This window comes from Perissodus microlepis, chromosome 7, assembly GCF_051167445.1.
Source record: "Perissodus microlepis isolate ML-2025 ecotype Zambia chromosome 7, ASM5116744v1, whole genome shotgun sequence".
Classification (NCBI taxonomy): Eukaryota; Metazoa; Chordata; class Actinopteri; order Cichliformes; family Cichlidae; genus Perissodus; species Perissodus microlepis.
The window spans coordinates 1,544,445-1,563,909 of NC_140467.1; positions in this window are offsets into that span (position 1 = coordinate 1,544,445).

Consider the following 19,465-nt stretch of genomic DNA (forward strand, 5'->3'; position numbering starts at 1 on the left):
ACTGTAAAGTCCTCGGAGCTTTAGAGCTGTTAATTTCCATCTGAAGCTTGCTGGCTCTATAGCAGTGCTTGTGAGAAAAGTGGTGGAAATGTCTCTTTAAAGTTTTTTTTCCAGTCTAAGTTGCTTCCTCCTCCTATTTGCATAGCCAATAGCTCCTCAGCCCTCGAATGAGGCTGTACGATTGTTACTGGGCAGATTTCATTGGCGTCTGCAGTGAAATGTGTTTAGTGCCCCCTAAAAACTGTCACGTTTTTTTAAACAACTGCCTGAAATGAAAGAAGTCAGCGCACAGGGATATCACCACAAATCATTCTCACTTGAGAAAAAAAATCATAAACGCCAAATTTAGAATAAAGGCGTTTGATCCTGACTGATAGATATTCTCAATTGAAAAACGCGAATATCTGCACTTTATGATGGGTCATACTTAAAATGGACAGTTTTAAGTTACACCAAGGCAGAAAAACCTTCACAAATATGTTCTTGGCTTGATAAAAAAGGCTCCTTGTCACAGGATAAGAAGAGACAAAGTTGCATTATTTCTTATCAAAGACGCCAGTTTTAAATAAGAACGAGCAACAAGAATATGGCCAAACAGGTACTCCAGTCCTATCAACTGCGCTCAGCACACCATGCGCAATTACGCAGTCTGATTGTTCTTTGTTACAGGTGAGGCATTAATTAAAACCAGCGGTTAGATCTGTTGAATATCACACACCCACACAGACATTCTTCAATCCCTAAAAAATCTCACTGTCTGAAAAAAGTGGGGGGAAAAATCCCACCCACACACGAAGGCTGAAAAGAAGTCGATTCAATCGTGTTAAAGTGTTTTCAGATCACACAATAACCAAAAAAGACTCATAATATGACTCAAACATGTATCTATTTCAGTGGAGAAGCATTTCACACCCTTCACTCCATCATTTACGCGGTTGAAGTACCAACATATTACTCTGTTAACACAACAGATGCGTTTCTATTTTTTTCTATTGCCGAAAAGTGACACCAACTGCTCCTCTGAGTGAGTTCAGAAGAAGCAGCAAAAGCAGGAGCGTGTTTTTTCTCTCTCCCCGGAAGCATTCAATTATCACACCAGAATAAAACGGGAACCCGCCCTGCAGCTTCGAAACGTTAAGGAGTGGCGACAGTAGGCAGGCAAAAGCACCCCGGGAGGGGGGGCGATCAATAAGTAGCGAAGTTTTACAAGTTTGTTGAAAATTATGCGCTGCACACTGCAGGAAATATCTGTCGGAGCAAAAATCTTCTGTGCTGCCTCAAACTTTGAGATGTCATGTTTGGCTCAGTTAAGTTAAATAAAACATCCCGAGGATACGGGACAAGTCCGGTGGTTTGCATTTTATCAACATTATTATTTTCGCGAAGCGTGCGGCCCATTTATCTTGTTTATGGAATTTACCGAAATAAAATAACAGAAAACAAATTTTCAGGACCCACCGGGTCATTTATCCTTTGTTTTCATAAAATAAAAATAAAAATAAAACCCCCCATTTAATTCACCACTAAAAGAAATGTGGTCAAGCTTTGTAACGAGGATCGGCCAGTGAGTCATCACCGCACATTTCACACTTTAAATCACCATCACAACAACCAGAGAAGAGCAGCCAACAAGCCGATAATGACAGTGCCCCGAAGTTCCTTTTATCTGCTTCTTTTACCGACATCAAGATGGGAATCTGATGCTCAGAAAAATGTCCCACAAGACAAGAAAAGTGTCGGAGGGGAATTTGACAAGTTCCTACTGAGTTATGAAATGACAGCAGCTGAGATCTGACAGTTTGGGAGTAAAACACAACGAGTGAGAAATTAAACAGCTCTCCCTTTGAGATGAGGCACACTGTACTTTCTGCTAACCTGCCAGTCATCGCAGGTGTTATATTGTGTAAACAGTCTAAAGCAGATATAACAAAACTTTGATATATTTTATTACCAATATTTATTTAGAAATAACAGATATTTATAGGCAACTTTTATTCAAAGAAAATGCTAATATATGTGGTTTAAAACAACAGAAAATACCTTAAACAGCTGTTTTTTTAAAAAAAAAAATATTTATTTGTCCAATTAGACTACATCCCCATGAACCCCAAACTAAAATCACCAAGAAAAAAACAACCTGTGAATCTTTTGTAAGCCAGGCTTTACAAAACTTGTCCAGACAAATGAGCTCTCTGGAGGTGTGTGAGAAGACAAAATAAAATAAAACACCCAAAACACACATGTACATCAACAGGTCAGTAATGGCTACACAGGAGACCTTTTGTAAAAGTCAACATTTAAAAATGACTAGAATGAGACAATAATCGGACATGATGTAACTCTAAATCATCATGTTTAAAAACTTTAAAGAAACAGGAATCCTGCATATGTGATGGAACAAAGACATTTTGTTAAATTCCATCTTCGTCTATTTAGTTTGACATGTATTAATTAGCTGTATACCTGTATTTAAACTGTTAATATATAGATTATATATATTTCTTTTTTTTTTACAAACATAATTGATCCAGAAAATGTTTATTAGTCTATTTTTTAAAGAATGTATTAACACTCTTAATATATTAGATTATTTTTTGATTGCTTAAAATCTGGTAGCTTTTCTAAAATTAGATGACAGATTTAATTATTTGAAAGACAACAACACAAATAAAATGAAACATTTCATTATTATAATTTTCAAATGCTAATTTTTGAATTTTCTGGATATCAAATCAGTTTGGTTTCCTTTTTATTTAAATGTTATGAAGTGATAGGATACATTTCCACTGAAATAAAAAAGAAGAAGAGACAGAGGGATGTTTAGAAAGATGGAAATCAGGAAAAGAGAAACTAATTTGGGATAACAAATTGATTAGATTTTTATTATAAAATTTTTTATCTTACACAAAGACATAACAAAGGTGTTCAATCTGTAATAATAAAAGAAACAGTCAGTAGGTGAAATGGCAGGATTAGTCCTGACTTGATATTCAGCATCCTTATCTCTCTCTGCTTGAGACAAAACCTTTTGGATTTATCCGTTAATTACAAATAAATACGTTGAATTGAATTGACAGAGGATGCAAAGAACCAAGGAGTCATCTCTGACAGCAGCATCACGAGCCAATCACAGCCAAGCACATGAGTTACGTAACAATAATCTTGACACAAAAACATGCATGAAAAGGGTTTTTCTTACATGCTTTCAGTTTGAAACTTGACAACCACTGTGTCACAGCAACGAATCACATTTGAATTCTGATGAAAACATCACTTCATGTCATTTGTTTATCGCACCCATATTTCCCCATTTTGGCAGTATTTTTTTGTGGTTGAATAACTGCAGATGTGTGAGCCAAAACAACAATACGGACAGAAGCTGCTCATCCATGATAAAAAAAAAAACACCACGTTGCATGCAAAGCTTTGTGGAAAACTATCATCCAACCGACTAGTCGCAAAAATCACAAACTGTTTATTGGCTGAAATGAAACATGCTGATACGATATCAAAAAATGCCAGATTTCTGCTAAATCTCGCTGACCCATCAGGTCATTAAAAAACACAACAAAGCACACACATCAGTTACTGCTACCAGCTTCAGATTAAAATGTCAGAAACTAATATAAATCTAAATGATTTTACATTCATGAAAAATGCCTAAAAAGGTTGTTTAGAAGCGCACAAATGTCATAGAACGTCTGAAAAAAATCGACTTGTATACACAAAGCTTTAAATTTCAGCAGATCTTGAATCAGATGATCAGAAATCGGAGGTGAAGATCTGCTCAGCCTCCATCAGTCAGGATGAGCAGCATCAGCATCACGAAGGAAAACTTTTTTTTTTAATCTGCTGGGGGCATTTCCCCCCATTTAGAAACAATATAAGATGCATTTCCAGCAGCTGTCACTGTTGAAGTTTGTCCACAACATGTCCTCTGACCACCTGTGGGATTTTATTATTCCAATGTTACAGTGATGCAGGTTTGGCATTGAGCGCTTGTCCCGCACTTCTCTCATCTCTTTCTAATTTCTTTGAAACACTGCCTTATTAATAACTGTTTATAAAAACGGTAATTGTGTTCTGACATCTTTCGGATGCGCTCATGTATAATGACAGGGAGAAGTGAAAGCCCTTCCTGCTGGAAAAGGAACATCGAAAGAAACTCGAGGTAGATCCCAAAGGAAGATGTTTCGTTCCCTTTTCCAAATGAAGGGCTGTTACATATGTAGATATTACAAACTACCATGTGAACACAGTTTGTGCGACTCCATTAGCTCCTGATTATTTTACCTAATGATGCTTTGCTATTCACAACTCTTACAGAACAGCAGCGGCAGGCAGTGTAAAACTTTGTGAACAGATAGAACATGTTCAGGACTTGCTACAGTGTATCTGTGCAGACATCTCATACAGCTACAATAATAATCTTGATTGGGAACTCATAACATCAGCTGTTCTAAATTTAATATGACAGAGAGAGAGAGACAGGCAACTATGTCACACATCAGATAATGAGCGAATAAAAGTGGATATAAGCACCAAAATTTGTGTGTTTGTCCCTCTGGTGTCATTAATTAAAACAAACCTGATTAACCACTTGAATTATAAAAATGACTACCTTTTTTTTTAAAGATGGTCATCATTTCCAGAATTTTTTTCTACTCCTAATTTCTATATTTTTATATTAGGGGAAAAAAAATTTTGGTTCTTGGTCTCGTGGAAAATTCAAGACAATCACAAAGACTTGTTTGCTTCTACTTTTATTATGGACCTGTGACTCAAACAGTTTGTTTTAGACATTAAACATTCATCAAGCAGCAATTAAGTGCTTTGTGATTCAATTCAGATTCAAAATTTTATGCATGGTAAATGGCCTGTATTCGTATAGCGCTTTACTAGTCCCTAAGGACCCCAAAGCGCTTTACACATTTACCTTGGGTAAAGCTTAAACTGTTTTTTACCAGTTATCTGTCTTCAGATAACTTTTCCAGCACAGAATCAGCATCAACTGAGCAAAAACAGTCAATACTGAACCCAAAGCTGAGTTTAACAGCATTGACTTCAACAACATCTGTTAATTGTCTGTGTAAATTCATAAATTAATCCAGATGGCCCCGCCCCTCCCTGAGCCTGGTTCTGCTGGAGATTTCTTCCTGTTAAAAGGGAGTTTTTCCTTCCCACTGTCGCCAAAGTGCTTGCTCATAGGGGGTCATATGATTGTTATACCTTACAGTATAAAGCACCTTGAGGCGACTGTTGTTGTGATTTGGCGCTGTATAAATAAAACTGAATTGAATCAGCCATTCAGTCAAGTGATTTACCGGAACATAAATGGAATCCTATTTTTCCTATCCGGTCTTTAAGTCTGACGTCATTAGCCATTTCCAGGTCCCAAAGTCAAACGAACACTGCAGCATCACTGAGAGTTTAAAACTGTCTAAATTCTTTCATCTTTAATAAAATGATCAGCGTGGCTGCTCTACCAGGTTTAACATCCAGGCATCCAGGAAAACAGAATTTATGAAGTTTAATAGAGTTAGAAGTTAGCAGGAAGTTAGCTCACTAGCTTCCACCTAAACATGATACAGCATGTTCTGACAGAGATTTCTGAAGCATTCAAACGTACAGCTCTGCTGTCACTTCCAACATAAATGAAGACAGAAAACTAAACAGCAGTGACGTTTGTAGGGTTACTGAAGTTGGGCTAGCTGGTAGATAATGATGTGCTACGTGATCGCTAGCTACACAGCTATGTTAGCATAGCATAAACACAGTGAAGCTGGAGGATGAACGCTAACTTTTTTCCACTCGATAAAAGTTAACGTGAAGGTTCCTGATGGTTAGAGACAAATGCAATCGCATGGCAGGATGCTGTAAACGGACCAAACTTCAGTCAGGAGAACAACTGAGATAATCCATCCACAATACGAGGTTAGTCATTAATATACCGCTGCATGGGCTGTAGCTACAGCGGAAGGGGTTAAACACTGAGCTTTAAAATGAATAGTAGCAATAAAAAGTGAGAGGCTGACAGTGATCACTGACTGTTTTTAGGAGCTTGTTCAGATTAAATAGATCAAGATACAAAGCACGTTAAAAACACTACAGCCTTAATAAACGCAGAGCAGTTTGGACCTGGAAGCAGGGTTCATACGTCATCACTTAAAGACCGGATTCTTACCAAGCACTCAAAGCACTTTTTATAAACTGGACTTGCACTACCTGCAAAATTGCACACCTTGCTGAATGCATCAGGGACAGTTTGGAGCTTAGCATGTTGTCCAACATGCAGACTGGAGGAACCAGCATCACCAGCTAACCGAACAGCTGACAACTTGCTCTAAATATTGGCTCCTGTAAGCCACCTTTAACGATCAACCCGAGAGTGAACGACGGATAAACAGCGAGGAAACAAAGTGCTCCCTCTGCTACTACACCACGATGTCCTTTTAAGTAAATCTTTTTAATTGTTTTGAATTAAAAATACACAAAAATGCGAGTAGATGGCCATTGTGAAAAGGGCAGCCATCTTTAAAAGGGCAGCCATCTTTAAAAGGGCAGCCATCTTGAATTTTCAAACAGAGTAACCCTGAAGAGTGTATTATCAGCTTTAGTATTTGTATCCACTCGTGAACAATTTCCCTGTTAAGCTGTCTGTTGCACTAATAAGTATAAGAATTATATTATTATTATTATTATTATTACTACACTGTAACACCAATAACGGTCATTTTTAAGATGATTTCACCACCAGCAGCTCCTTCAGGTGAAACATATCCTTTTAGTTTGAGTAACACAATGTCAAAGTGTTTCTTGGGCACTTGTAAGGACAACATGAAAAAGAAAATCATTTTGAAATCTCCACCCAAAGGCTTACGTCACAGCTACGGCTGCATAGTGAGTGCAGACAGCAGGAATGATCATTACTTTAAACAACACACATGTTGAAAAGATGACATCCACTTCAGGTGTACACACTGACCAAGGGAAATGTTCTCTTCTCTTCTTACTACAACCTCGCTCGTCTCATTCGTATGGCACCTGTGCCACAGGCTAATGTACTTTCTGGATGCCGTTTTTAAAATAGAGCAGGTACAGAAGGTAATAATGTGAAAAAGATCATCTTTGTCTGTCCTGCCAAAGCAGCGACACAAAAAAGTCAGGTGAGAGACTCGGGTGAGAGACCCGGGTGAGAGACTCGGGTGTCGGGTGAGAGACTCGGGTGAAAGACTTGGGTGAGAGACTCGGGTGAGAGACTCGGGTGTCGGGTGAGAGACTCGGGTGAAAGACTTGGGTGAGAGACTCGGGTGAGAGACTCGGGTGTCGGGTGAGAGACTCGGGTGAGAGACTCGGGTGAAAGACTCGGGTGAGAGACTCGGGTGACGGGTGAAAGACTCGGGTGAAAGACTCGGGTGTCGGGTGAGAGACCCAGGTGAGAGACTCGAGTAGAGACTCGGGTGAGAGACTCGGGTGAAAGACTCGGGTGAAAGACTCGGGTGTCGGGTGAGAGACCCAGGTGAGAGACTCGAGTAGAGACTCGGGTGAAAGACCCGGGTGAGAGACTCGGGTGAGAGACTCGGGTGAGAGACTCGGGTGTCGGGTGAGAGACTCGGGTGAGAGACTCGGGTGAGAGACTCGGGTGAAAGACTCGGGTGAAAGACTTGGGTGAGAGACTTGGGTGTCGGGTGAGAGACTCGGGTGAAAGACTCGGGTGAGAGACTCGGGTGAAAGACCCGGGTGAGAGACTCGGGTGAGAGACTCGGGTGTCGGGTGAGAGACTCGGGTGAAAGACCCGGGTGAGAGACTCGGGTGAGAGACTCGGGTGAGAGACTCGAGTAGAGACTCGGGTGAAAGACCCGGGTGAGAGACTCGGGTGAGAGACTCGGGTGAGAGACTCGAGTAGAGACTCGGGTGAAAGACCCGGGTGAGAGACTCGGGTGTCGGGTGAGAGACTCGGGTGAGAGACTCGGGTGTCGGGTGAGAGACTCGGGTGAAAGACCCGGGTGAGAGACTCGGGTGAGAGACTCGGGTGTCGGGTGAGAGACTCGGGTGAAAGACTCGAGTAGAGACTCGGGTGAGAGACCCGGGTGAGAGACTCGGGTGAATACAGTGACATTTCCCCTTTGAAAAAGATTGCTTATCTCTTCATAGACAATCAGCCATGCAGGACAGCTGAAAATACAAAGCCAAAGCACCATTAACAACTAAACACCGTCTTACTTTTAAATCCATCACAGGTATGAGTGACAGCTTGCCGAGAGACTGAAATGCTTCTCTATAGAATCTGTGACATGGAAGGTGTGTCACCGAAACAATAAGGTCTGGTAGATTTGGGCAAACCTTCAGTTTACACAAAACATAAAGCGCCTGGTATTCATTTATCTTTCTTCCACTCCTCCACCCCAGCGCTCCATCCCTGCTTCCATCCCTCCCCCCCTTCACATGCTTGACCCCGTCTTTTGAACCCCACCAACAACCTCAAATACTGTCATCAAGCCTGGGGAAAAATACGCCAGCTACAGAGGTAGGTCTTGAGCTCCAGCTCCTAAATAATGTGAATATTTCATGACTTTCTTGTCTGTTTCTCTGCGTAACAGCAACACTGAGTTCTTATGCACTCAGGCTTCCTCAGCTGCCGCCGCTCTCTTCCCCTCCAGCTCCTCCAGGATTTTCCCATGTTCGTATCACTAGCCCTTGACTTTGTCACTCATTCAACAGCTGCTTGCTGATACTGCATCACTGTTCCAGCCTATCGCTCCCCCATTTTCACTATGCCCAGCAACAACAAAGGCATTGCTAATCCAGCCTTGATACAAACAGAATGCAAGGACTTTTTGCCCAAAAATGTTTTAAAATTGTGTCTGTTGGTGCTTCGGGAGGATCAACATCCTGTGGACTTCCAGTTGAGATCACAACAAGCTTAGACTAAAACACACAGGACTAGAGGTCAAAGAGATTTCACAGCTCGTCAGCAAAGCCCGAATGCGTTTGAATATTAGAAAATACACAAATGCACAACAAACAGACAGAGCGAGTCAATAAGTATAACCCAGTAAGTAGTTAACCTATGATTCACACACTGCTCCCAATACAAAGAAAATCTGCCTCTTTACGCCGAGTCTGTCAAACAGATGGCACAGCTCGTAAACATGAAAAAACATAACTACACCGTTACAAAAATAACCCAAGCCATTAAAAATAAACCCAAAACACAAATATGTTGAACACCTGAGCGTACGCAGCCCTCACATGCGTCTAGTACTGCTTTCTGTTGCCCTTGTTTCTCTATCTCTCCTGCAGATGGTAACAGATGGCACAGGAGCACAAGATTGCTCCAACAATTAGAGGGTTTCCCTCCTTTTTCAGCTCCATCAGGTGCTCGTCTGTCTGCTGACACTAATAACAACACTAAGTGCTCTGCTTTGGGATGAAGCGCTTCATGCAGAAATCACACGTGTGAGAGAGAAGCTGCAGGAAGCAGAAACATCTGATGAGAAATGCACGAAAATAGAAAAGCAGACACGACACACACCCACGTTCACAGAGTATCTGATCTTCTTAGTGATCAGTGATAGAGACGAATGAAGGGGGCGCACGTGAATGTGCACTGCACTCCCCACCACCACGCTGGATCGGCCTGCAATAATCTGATCCTTTTGGGAAACTGAGGTGTCGGACTTTAATTTATAGGCCGTATCTGTGGAGCCTTTCCCTCGGCTCTGCCGGTGGCGTCAGCCTCTGAGCCGCTGTGTATGTTTAACGGCTACATGTGTCGCTCCCTATCTCGCTCTCTGAGTGGCACAAAGGTAAAGGGAAGCTTAACAGCCTGGGAAAAAGTTGAACAGTGTGAAATTACCTTGATCCAAAGATTCCTGCTGCATACCAGCCCAATGAACCCATAACAGAGCAGGCACTCAGTCAGAGAGCCCTGCCTGCAGGCAACAGCTGAGACATTACAGAAGGAAAGAGAGCAAAGGCGTGGGGTTGGGGGTATCAGGAGGTGAAAGAAAGATAAATGGGAGCAGGAAGGAGACCCACTAGGAATAATCCCTCGTCCACAATAAGTGGCAGAGGTCAGAGTATCTATACTGTACGTCTAATGTGGGACAACTGGTACGTGGGGTGCTGCTGACTCACAGTTTTGAGGAGATCTCAGAGGAAAATGACTAAACTTGACTGCATAACAGTGACTGTAAAATTCAACGTGGGACATTAATGAAGGGCAGAGTGAATATGCGCAAATCGAAGCTGCAGCCGCTTTAAATTAACGTAATACTCACTCGCCTTTTTTAATCCGAAACTATTCAAGAAGCAAAAACAGCAAACAAACACGGGCTCTGTGATTTTGGAAAAAACAACAGTTTATGAGATGCCTGCTGACCTACTTTGGCCAAAATGTGACGGTGAATCATCGACAATAAATAGAAGCTTTGAAAAGGTTTCACATAACAACTCGAGGACCGATGCGCTAATATCATTTTTGTAGAATTTCAAGGATGGCAGCAATCTGTCGGTGATTATATTTGAAATGTGAACGGCTAACAATCCTTTAACATCAGTGTCGTTGTCACGGGGGCGTATGTTTGGTCTGCTGGTACGGTGAAAGTAGCTCCACGTGAACGCCAGGACCCGAGGCTTCAGCCGGTCAATTGTGTCGTATCCAGATGATCGGTGTTTTTCACTCCACCCGTCGGTGGCTGTAGGAAATCACATGCCAGGGGGGTGTGAGCAACTTGAGCAGCAGATACAAGCATGACTGGAAATTTTCCATTTGATGTCCTAGTGGCCTCTGTTTTAACACGCCGTTTGTATTTGTGGGACAGTAAATCTGACCGATCACTGTGAGCACCAAACAGCTTTGGTGAAATTATTCAAGACAAACGTGCAACAGGGAAAACAAAATGAGTTCAAACAATACACACTGACCACCACTCGTTTCTTTGAAATGTTTCTATATTCATACGTATTATTCAACTGTGTGGATCTGCTCTCGTGTTCAATCGGCCACAACCCTGAACTGGATGTGCAGTTCAAGAAAATGTATGAATGGAATAGTGGGCAGTAATTATACTGTGCAACAGACCAGCCACAGGAAAACGACACACACTCCAAACTAGTGATGGGTATCGTTTAGGTTTTATCCGATACCGGTGCCAAACCGGTACTTTTGAAACGGTGCCGGTGCTTAAACGGTGCTCGAACCGGTGCTTAAAGAATCAAGAACACTAACTTTGTCCAAAAACCTCTCATGTTCAGCTGTTTTTTGTAAAAAGATAACAATGTTAGCCTTTTCTGCAGCTATGGGGCATATATGGTATCACTCTTGGCTGGAAGCAGTGCTTAATCAATGGAAAAAACACAAACTTTGTCCAAAAACCTCTCATGTTTAGCTGTTTCCCACTTTTTCTTTGGTCATTTTTGGCCAGGGTGAAGGGAGCATCTGCCATCAAACAAGAAGACAGCCGAATGTAACTACAACTGTGTTTGCTAGTTCACCTTACATGCATTAATGTAATAACGTGGTTAGCCTACTCAACGTAAATTACACACGAACAACATTAAGCTACTCACGCAGAGAAGAACGGCTGCTGCTGCATCATCATCCTCATCATTTCTGCTACACTGGCAGGGCTAGGGGCCAGGACTCTCCTCTTCGGGTCTTTGGGGGATGTTGCTAACTCCGGGTCGATAACAGGCACCACACCCGCAGTAGATGTGCTCGGTGTGAGGTCTCGCAGCAAGCTATCAAATACGGCGCATTTCTTGGCTTTTAAAAAAAACGCTATGCGTCGCCAGGTGTTTCATCGGATTTGAGGTGTTACCTCCTTTGACAGTATCACAGTATCACCTTAAAGCACTTGTTGCAGGCTGCTGAGTTTGCATCTTTTGCTGTGAAGTACAGCCAGACTTTTGACCGCTTTGCCTTGGGCATCTTTAATCTGTAGCTCTGCTCTAAAAGAACGTACGTACCTGGGCCCGCCTACTATCCTCGGAAACGTAAAATGATTGGCTAGAATCCAAAGTGTATCACATCTCAGGAAAAAAAGCACCAAAATGTGCGCTGCTTTTCGGTCTGGTTACTACCGTTTATGTCAGAACTGGTGCTATCATGGCACCGGATACCGGTACCCATCCCTACTCCAAACACACATCACCTTCAAAATATTTCTCGGGAACAGCGGTGTGCTCATTAAAATATATAATACATTATTAAATGATTTACTCCTTTTTTCACAATGTGTAAGAATACCTCTCAGTCCTCATGGACACTTCATTAGGTACACCTGCTCAGTGGTTTGTTAATGCAGCGCCATGCGTTTGGGCATGCAGGCGTGGAGTGTTGCACAAACTGCTGCTCGACTGGGATTTTCCCACAGACCCACATTGTTTGAAAAGATATCCAGTTAGTGACAGTTCTCTGGGCAAAAATGTCTTACTGATGTCAGAGGGAATCAAACAATGATCAGAGTACTTCAAGCTGCCGCTCGCTGCAACCGCGGTATGCAGAAGAGCATCCTGGAATGCAACACGTTCAATCTTAGCAGATAGCTTTGCTTTGGTGCGTTCGCCCTTCAGTTCTGGACCGTTGGGGAGTATAGGGAGTCATTTCCTGGGTCTGATTCATCAAGCGGTTCCTGAGGAGTTTTGGAGGTGTGGAGGTTATCCTGTCCCACTGAGGGAGGCTCCAGTCAACAGGCAGTGCCGCTGCCATGATGGTATACGTGGTCTAGCATAATCTTTTGGAAGGTGGTGCCAGGTGGAGACGATAATTGGTGTATATCCAGTGCAACTTAGAAGATATGCAAGCGTTAGATTTAAAAACAAACACTAGTACTACGAGTACTAGATCGAATATACTAGTATGTAAAAATTAAACACTGGGAAAACTGTTCAGTAGCTATCAAGGCTATCCAAGTCGCTACAGTAAAACATCTGTGAGAATGCTGGGGACTTTTTTCTTCAGCCACTGTTACTGAGGAAATTCCGTCCCCACAAATGCCAAACTATTTTTGATCTGGAAGAGAAATGAATATCAGTCGATAGCGAAGCACTGACAGCTGGAGGAGGCGACCCGTTTCAGGGAAAAAAACAACCAGTTCCTGTGTTTGTTGGTTGCACCTGTTTGTTGTGTGCCAGCTTGTGATGAGTTTACTCTTATCAGACTATCTGCAGCGCCTCTGCAGGCGTGCTCTCTCGGGGTTTTGCAGATGTGACGATCTCTTATACCCAATTAGAATAAGGCGCAACAAATGTCTGCTGAAGGTATTGATTCTGAAAGTGCCGGATATGAGCAAAGCTGCACTTTGAGCCACATCTAGAGCACTGTAACCTGACTGCTCACGGGGAGTGTGTCATCAGGTTAGTCAGGTGCAACTCTTGTGCTGCAGAATGATGAATTATTGTGTGAGTTCTGTTCAGAACGATCCTTGATGGCAGTTTAGTTTTACACCTCTTCTCTTCTTTGAATCCGGAACAACCTCGACCTTCACGCTTGGTTTATGAATGAAAGGAGCACTTCAGGAGACTGGTTGGGTGAGCTGGAGCTTCCAAGGAAACTCTTCAGTTTTGCAAAACTCCCAAAGTGAAATCATCCATCTCCAAAACCCAAAACTAGACAAACGTGCTCATACTAATGTTGCCTTTGTATTCTTGCAAGGTTGTTGAACTCATTTTTTTCTCCCTCATCAACAAAAAGAAGAAATCTTTCCAGCGTTTCGCCTCTGGTTAGTGAGATGAAACACTGGAAGAGTCTGGACATCCCCGAACCTCATTCTTCTCCTTAGAGAACCTACACAGTAGCCTACACAAGTAGACAACGGCGTGACATTTATACTCGCTCTATATGATGTGCTTTGTGCCATTAAAGCCATTAAATATTGAATCATAGCTGCAGTAAGTGAAACTGAAACACAGGAACAAGAGAAACCCTCAAAGCTCACTGAGTCTATACATGGCCCATGTCTCACTCTTTAACATCCTGCGAGCCAGATACAGTTCATTCAGTTCAACTTTATTTATACAGCACACAGCACAACAACAGTCGCCTTAAGTCACTTTGTGTTATAAATGGTAAAGACCATAAGATAATGCAGTGGAGCCTAGTAAGACTGTGATTTGCTGAGGTCGCTGTGCCGGTTACAAGCAGACTTTGTAGTCTGTGTTAAAGCAACATGTTGTTACATTTCTGGAAAAGTGAACGCCACGCTCTGTCACAGTTTATGTCGTGGGGCTAGTTCAGCTCCGCCCACAAAAAAGGCCTACACTGCTATAACAAACTGAACTGAAGAGACAAACCAGTGTGTCAGTAACCTCTGCTACTAACTCACTACTTATCTATTTATTTTGTGTTTTTCTTTTCCTCTGCTTTCTCTGTAACTGGAAATAAAGATAATTGCATATGTTTTTCTTACAAAAATGCAATCTCTACGTCAGACAGCTGTAACTTGTAGTTTTCCTCTGTTCTCAGTTTCCTTTCATGGACTTCTACCTTATGCCACATTTGTCTGCACCTCTATGGCACACACACATTAAGCCCCCGTTTAAATAAAAAGTGCTCCGAGGGTGTTTTAGCGTGCAGAAATATCGCGCTAGAAAAGACGCATCCGACGTGATCGGTGGCAGCTTAAACTATTAATTTAAGCTCCAGTTTAGCTGCATAATTACGCCACTCGTCCACTGAGTTTTTATCCTTGAGGTTGTTTTTCTGTTAACCAGCTGTGAGCAACTTTTACTTTACCAGCTCACATGTTTTTGCCCCGTAAATATTTTTACTTTTTCCCGGCTGGTACATACATCGCTGATTGAAACATCGAAAGTATCAGTTGACACAACATCAACGTGGAGGCCTAATGCCAGAATGTTTATGGTAAAGGCCCAGCAAAGGTCCTGCTGCAGCATGATGGGGAGAGGCAGACAAAGAGAGCTGAACAAAAGACTGGAGGCTCAGCCCTCAAGCCAGCACAGCTGCTAGCAAATCAGCTAAGCTAAGGTGGAAGTGGGAAAACAAAACAGGATGCAGTACTTATAGACATCACCTAAAGATGACATAATCTCAAAATGCAAGAGCACAGCATGCTGTCAGTCATATAAATGAATAAGTAAAGAGGCCATAACATATTCTGATTGGCTAGACTATGAAAACAGTCTGCGCTGACAACAAACATCAAGTTTCTACTTTGTGCTTTCCTGTGAAAGGCTCATCTGTGGTGCACTGATACTCTTTTACATTCGTCCCTGCAAATTACCGGGCAGGGCAGGAGGCGACGGCGAGGCCGTTCACTGAGATCCAAGACTTGGCTTTTGGACTTTGGAGTTATTAAATATATGAAAATGAGTCAGCAGCGTATGATGTTTTACAGCATCAGGGACCACAAGTTCTAACTTGTAACTGATGCAGTGAATGTTGGTCAGGTTAGGGTTGGTCTTTCACATAGTAGTGAGGCTGCACCATGAGCTGCAAAGCCAACAAACCACAAGCATAACATTTCTTCAGAAACACCCATGTCATATAGGCTTTGTACCTGCTCGTCCCCAATGGTAGCCCCAGTACGCTGGGGCTCGCGTTCACAGGAAATAACGACCAGACTACATGACCAGAATATGTTTGAACTTTAGTACTAATGTCTTCCATTTTCTTTTTCTTTGACATGACTTTTTATGCTTGGTGGAAGTTGCAAATACCCCCCCCCCCCCCGTGTCTGTTTCTCTCTCCCTCTACTCCTGAAACATCGCCCAATTAGCAATTTGCATTATAGGAAGTGATTGATGAAGTAAACCCCTCTCAAGTCACAGCTGTCTCCACGTCTGGTAGAAACACCTCAATCTCTGGTGTAGCTGTAGAACTTCGACTGTGATGTTTCCTAAACCAAATCAGGTTATTTCTGTGTTAAAACACAACCAAACTACGACCGCAGCAAACTGTTCGTTTTGAAAAATGGTGTCATCTTGCAAAGAGGTGGTGGTCCGGCGTAGCTGTTGTAGAGCTACTCACAGGGACCTAAATCAGCATCGATAAAGAAAGCGTGCGAAATCACTCCGACGCGTGCGTTGCCCCACGTGATCGTGCTGACAACTGAACCCCAGCACATCCATTCATTCTCATTGATTCAGTCCCAGATTAATTGTTATTTACTAGGAAATTAGTAGACTGGAGAAGACAACCAAACTAAAGTAATTCCACAATGATTGATACTTGTTTTCTGCAGAAATACTGTGAACTACGATCAGTCTCCATCAGGATCAAAATGGGAAACTCATTCATATTCCATTACCTCTGGAATGTCTCAGCAGCCGTACATCACAAGCTGGCATTCACCTTTCAATCACCCCCCTCCCTTCAGCCCCTCACCCCTGTAATCATGTTAGCTCATACATAATCACATTTCAATTACTGACAGGAGTGTGACCCTTGCCTCCCAACATGCCTAATCTAATACATGTGTTTCCTAAAAGACAGAGAGATGCTTGTTTAGTGAAAGGAAGAGGAAAAAAAACATGCAATGTCAAAGCTACAAAAAGAGATGCCAGTGTTTTCTTCTGCTGTCACAATGCAAATGCAGCATCTATTTTCAGCGAGACATATACTGTATTTTATGGTGACGTGAACTCTCGGGTCACTGGGCACGGATTGAAGACGAGAGGAAAAGAGCGAGGGCGGTTAAGGACGGACATTACAGAGGTGCAACAAAGGCAAGAAAGTGTGTGAGTGTGCGTGACTCTGCCAGCCTCACAATTTGCCTCTGAGTGTGTCTGGAGTCCTCTGAACTCCAGGACTTTCTGCAATCCCAACGTTCGGAAGAGGGGAGAGAAAACACCAAAGATACCTTGGGTCATAAATCTCCCCCTCCCCCTCCCCGGCTGTCCCGCTGGGTAAGGTAATGCTTTCCTGAATAACTTTTTTTTTAATCTCTTCTTCTTCTCTTTCTCTTTGCCCGCTCTTTCATTCTGTAATTCCCACTCTGTCACTTTGTGTCTGTGTGCTTAGCGGCCTTGTGTCATTATTATGGGCCAATTTGTGTCAATGCTAACATCCCATTCATCATGGGGGGAATGGTTTCCGCCAGGGCTCGGGGGGCTCACATACCTAACCTCTCACATTTTCACCATGGTGGTATCCGCTCTGCTATGGGGTCAAAGGTCAGAGTTCCAGACCTCCTGAGTGATCACTGACTTCACTGGCTTCTCTGCTCACCCCCTCCCTGCTCTCTCTACCAACCCTTCTCATGAATTGCTCTTTGTAGCCCCACCATCTCTTTTACAGTTCTTCCTCGACCCATTTTGGCTCCAGGTGAAGAAACTTTCATGATGAATGCAGCGTTTCCACCCTTGTTGTCACTTCTGTTGTCGTTTTAAATCCAATCAGATCATTCTTGGTGGTGGTTTTTCTGACCAGAGAATAAAGAGCCTAATTTCAAGTTTCAAAAGTACAAACTTGTCTCATTGGCTTCAGGTTTCTGTAGAGAGTTTCACCTCGTGCTCCATTCATCAGGTTTCCGTTCCCAAGACTTGCCCCTCCCCTTCAGTGCCCTGCAACCTAAACCTAGTATCACATCAGCGGCTGGCAGGCCTGACTCTTGCTAAAACACCAGCATGCGGGTCGATGGTTTATTTCTTATGAATGAGAGACCCAAACGAAAGTGCATTCCTGCCTCGGCTCTGAAAGGAAGCAGCTGGGTGTTTGGTGAGCTCATGTCAGGCGTCTGTGTTTGACATACACAGGAGAGTTAAGCAATATACGACGGAGGGTAAAGCGAAGATGAAACATATGGTTAAGAAGAATATCAACAAGGGGCCCAGAGGCTGATGTGCTGTGGAGATCCTGCAGCACCAGCAGAGGTTGCACCTCCTCTGAACACGAGGCCAGAACAAAGGGGATCAGAGCGCAGAGGCAATATCTGCTGCACCAATTAACAGAATATTTTCTTGTTTAGAGGAAGGCAAAAGACCGTTGGCATGTCTGGTATACACTCGTGATTACACAACACACATTCTCTTGATCTTTTGGAATAATATCAAGAGTAAGACTTTTCTTGCTATAGCTGGAAAATCAGCAGTTGAGCTGATGGGTTCCTGTTGCTGTGAACCTTTCCCTGCTTGTTTAGATATGGTATTTGCCGTCTCTGTGCAGTAAGAGTTTGGCTCCGGTGTGTCGCAGGCTGCCAAACGAAGGCATGTGGGGCGTGCGAGTCCGTCCACATTTCTCTCTCTCTGCCAGCTTCTAATTATGCCCAATTACACCTTTAACACAAGTGGACCGCTGTGGACATTTCTCAGGGTGTGAGGTCAAGCATTTCCTGTGTCTGTGAATGACCCAATGTCAGGGGAATTGTCTTGCAGGGGCCTCCCTTTTCCCCTCCCTCCATCATTCATTCTCTCTGTTTTTTTTTCCCCCCTCCTCCACTAAGCGCCGATCACAGACCTCCACCGTTCACCAATGAGTTAGATAGTTGGGGCTTAACCTCTGTGACTTCCTAGAGCGCTCGCTCTCAAACACAAACAACCAGGAGAAGGCATGCACCCTCTCTCTCACATACGCAAGCAGCCATCCTCGTTCATGCATGCATGGGAATTGAACCTGCACATAAAAGTCAGATGCTTGTGCATTATGAGACTTGACGTAAAGCTGTAAACACACCACATTTTTGAACAGTATCCTGCATGTGGCCTGACACCCATCTCTCTCCAGTAATACAGGTTTTTCTCTTCCCAACGGACCAGTTCATTCTTTTTGTCAACAAAAACACCTCGAGGTGGCCTCGAGGTTAATTACAGATACAATCTAATCCCATCTAATCTAATTATCAGAGCACGCTTGTGTGCTTCAACACGTATGAGGCACGGCTACTTCATAAGAAACAGCAACCCGCTCGCGTTGGTAGTGTACTAACAGGTTGGGTTCCCACACCCACTAGGAAAACAAATACTCCACAATCACCGCCTATCAAAACACGCAAAGTTGCAGGGTGAACTGAAGATGGCGCATTCCATGAGAAATCCATAGCGAGCAAGTACATGTTCACTCCTCCGCGCTGACATTTCAGAGACACAAGGGAGAGATTAGAGGAACATATGGGAGGGCCACAAACCAGGATGAAAGATGGCTGAGGGAGATGGGGGTTAGGCCCCCTATTTTTATAGGATGAATAGGTGGTTGAAGTGGCAACGCAAAGAATGAATGAATGAACCGACTGAAGGTAAACCTGAAAGTGTTTCAAGTGTGCAGACTGCTGGAGCTCGGTAGATGATTTATTTAACATAAAAGATACAGAAGTTGCGCAACGTGGAAGCAGTGGACCAAGTTCATGTATGAAGTGACAGTTTTGCAAAATCTAATTTAATGCTTTGTGACATTTTTGAGCACAATGTCTAAGCTGTCTCCACCTAGAGAGAGATGGATATGAGACTGAGAACTATTTTAGTGAATGAAAAAGCTGGCAAGTGGATGGATGTTTCGTGTTTCAAA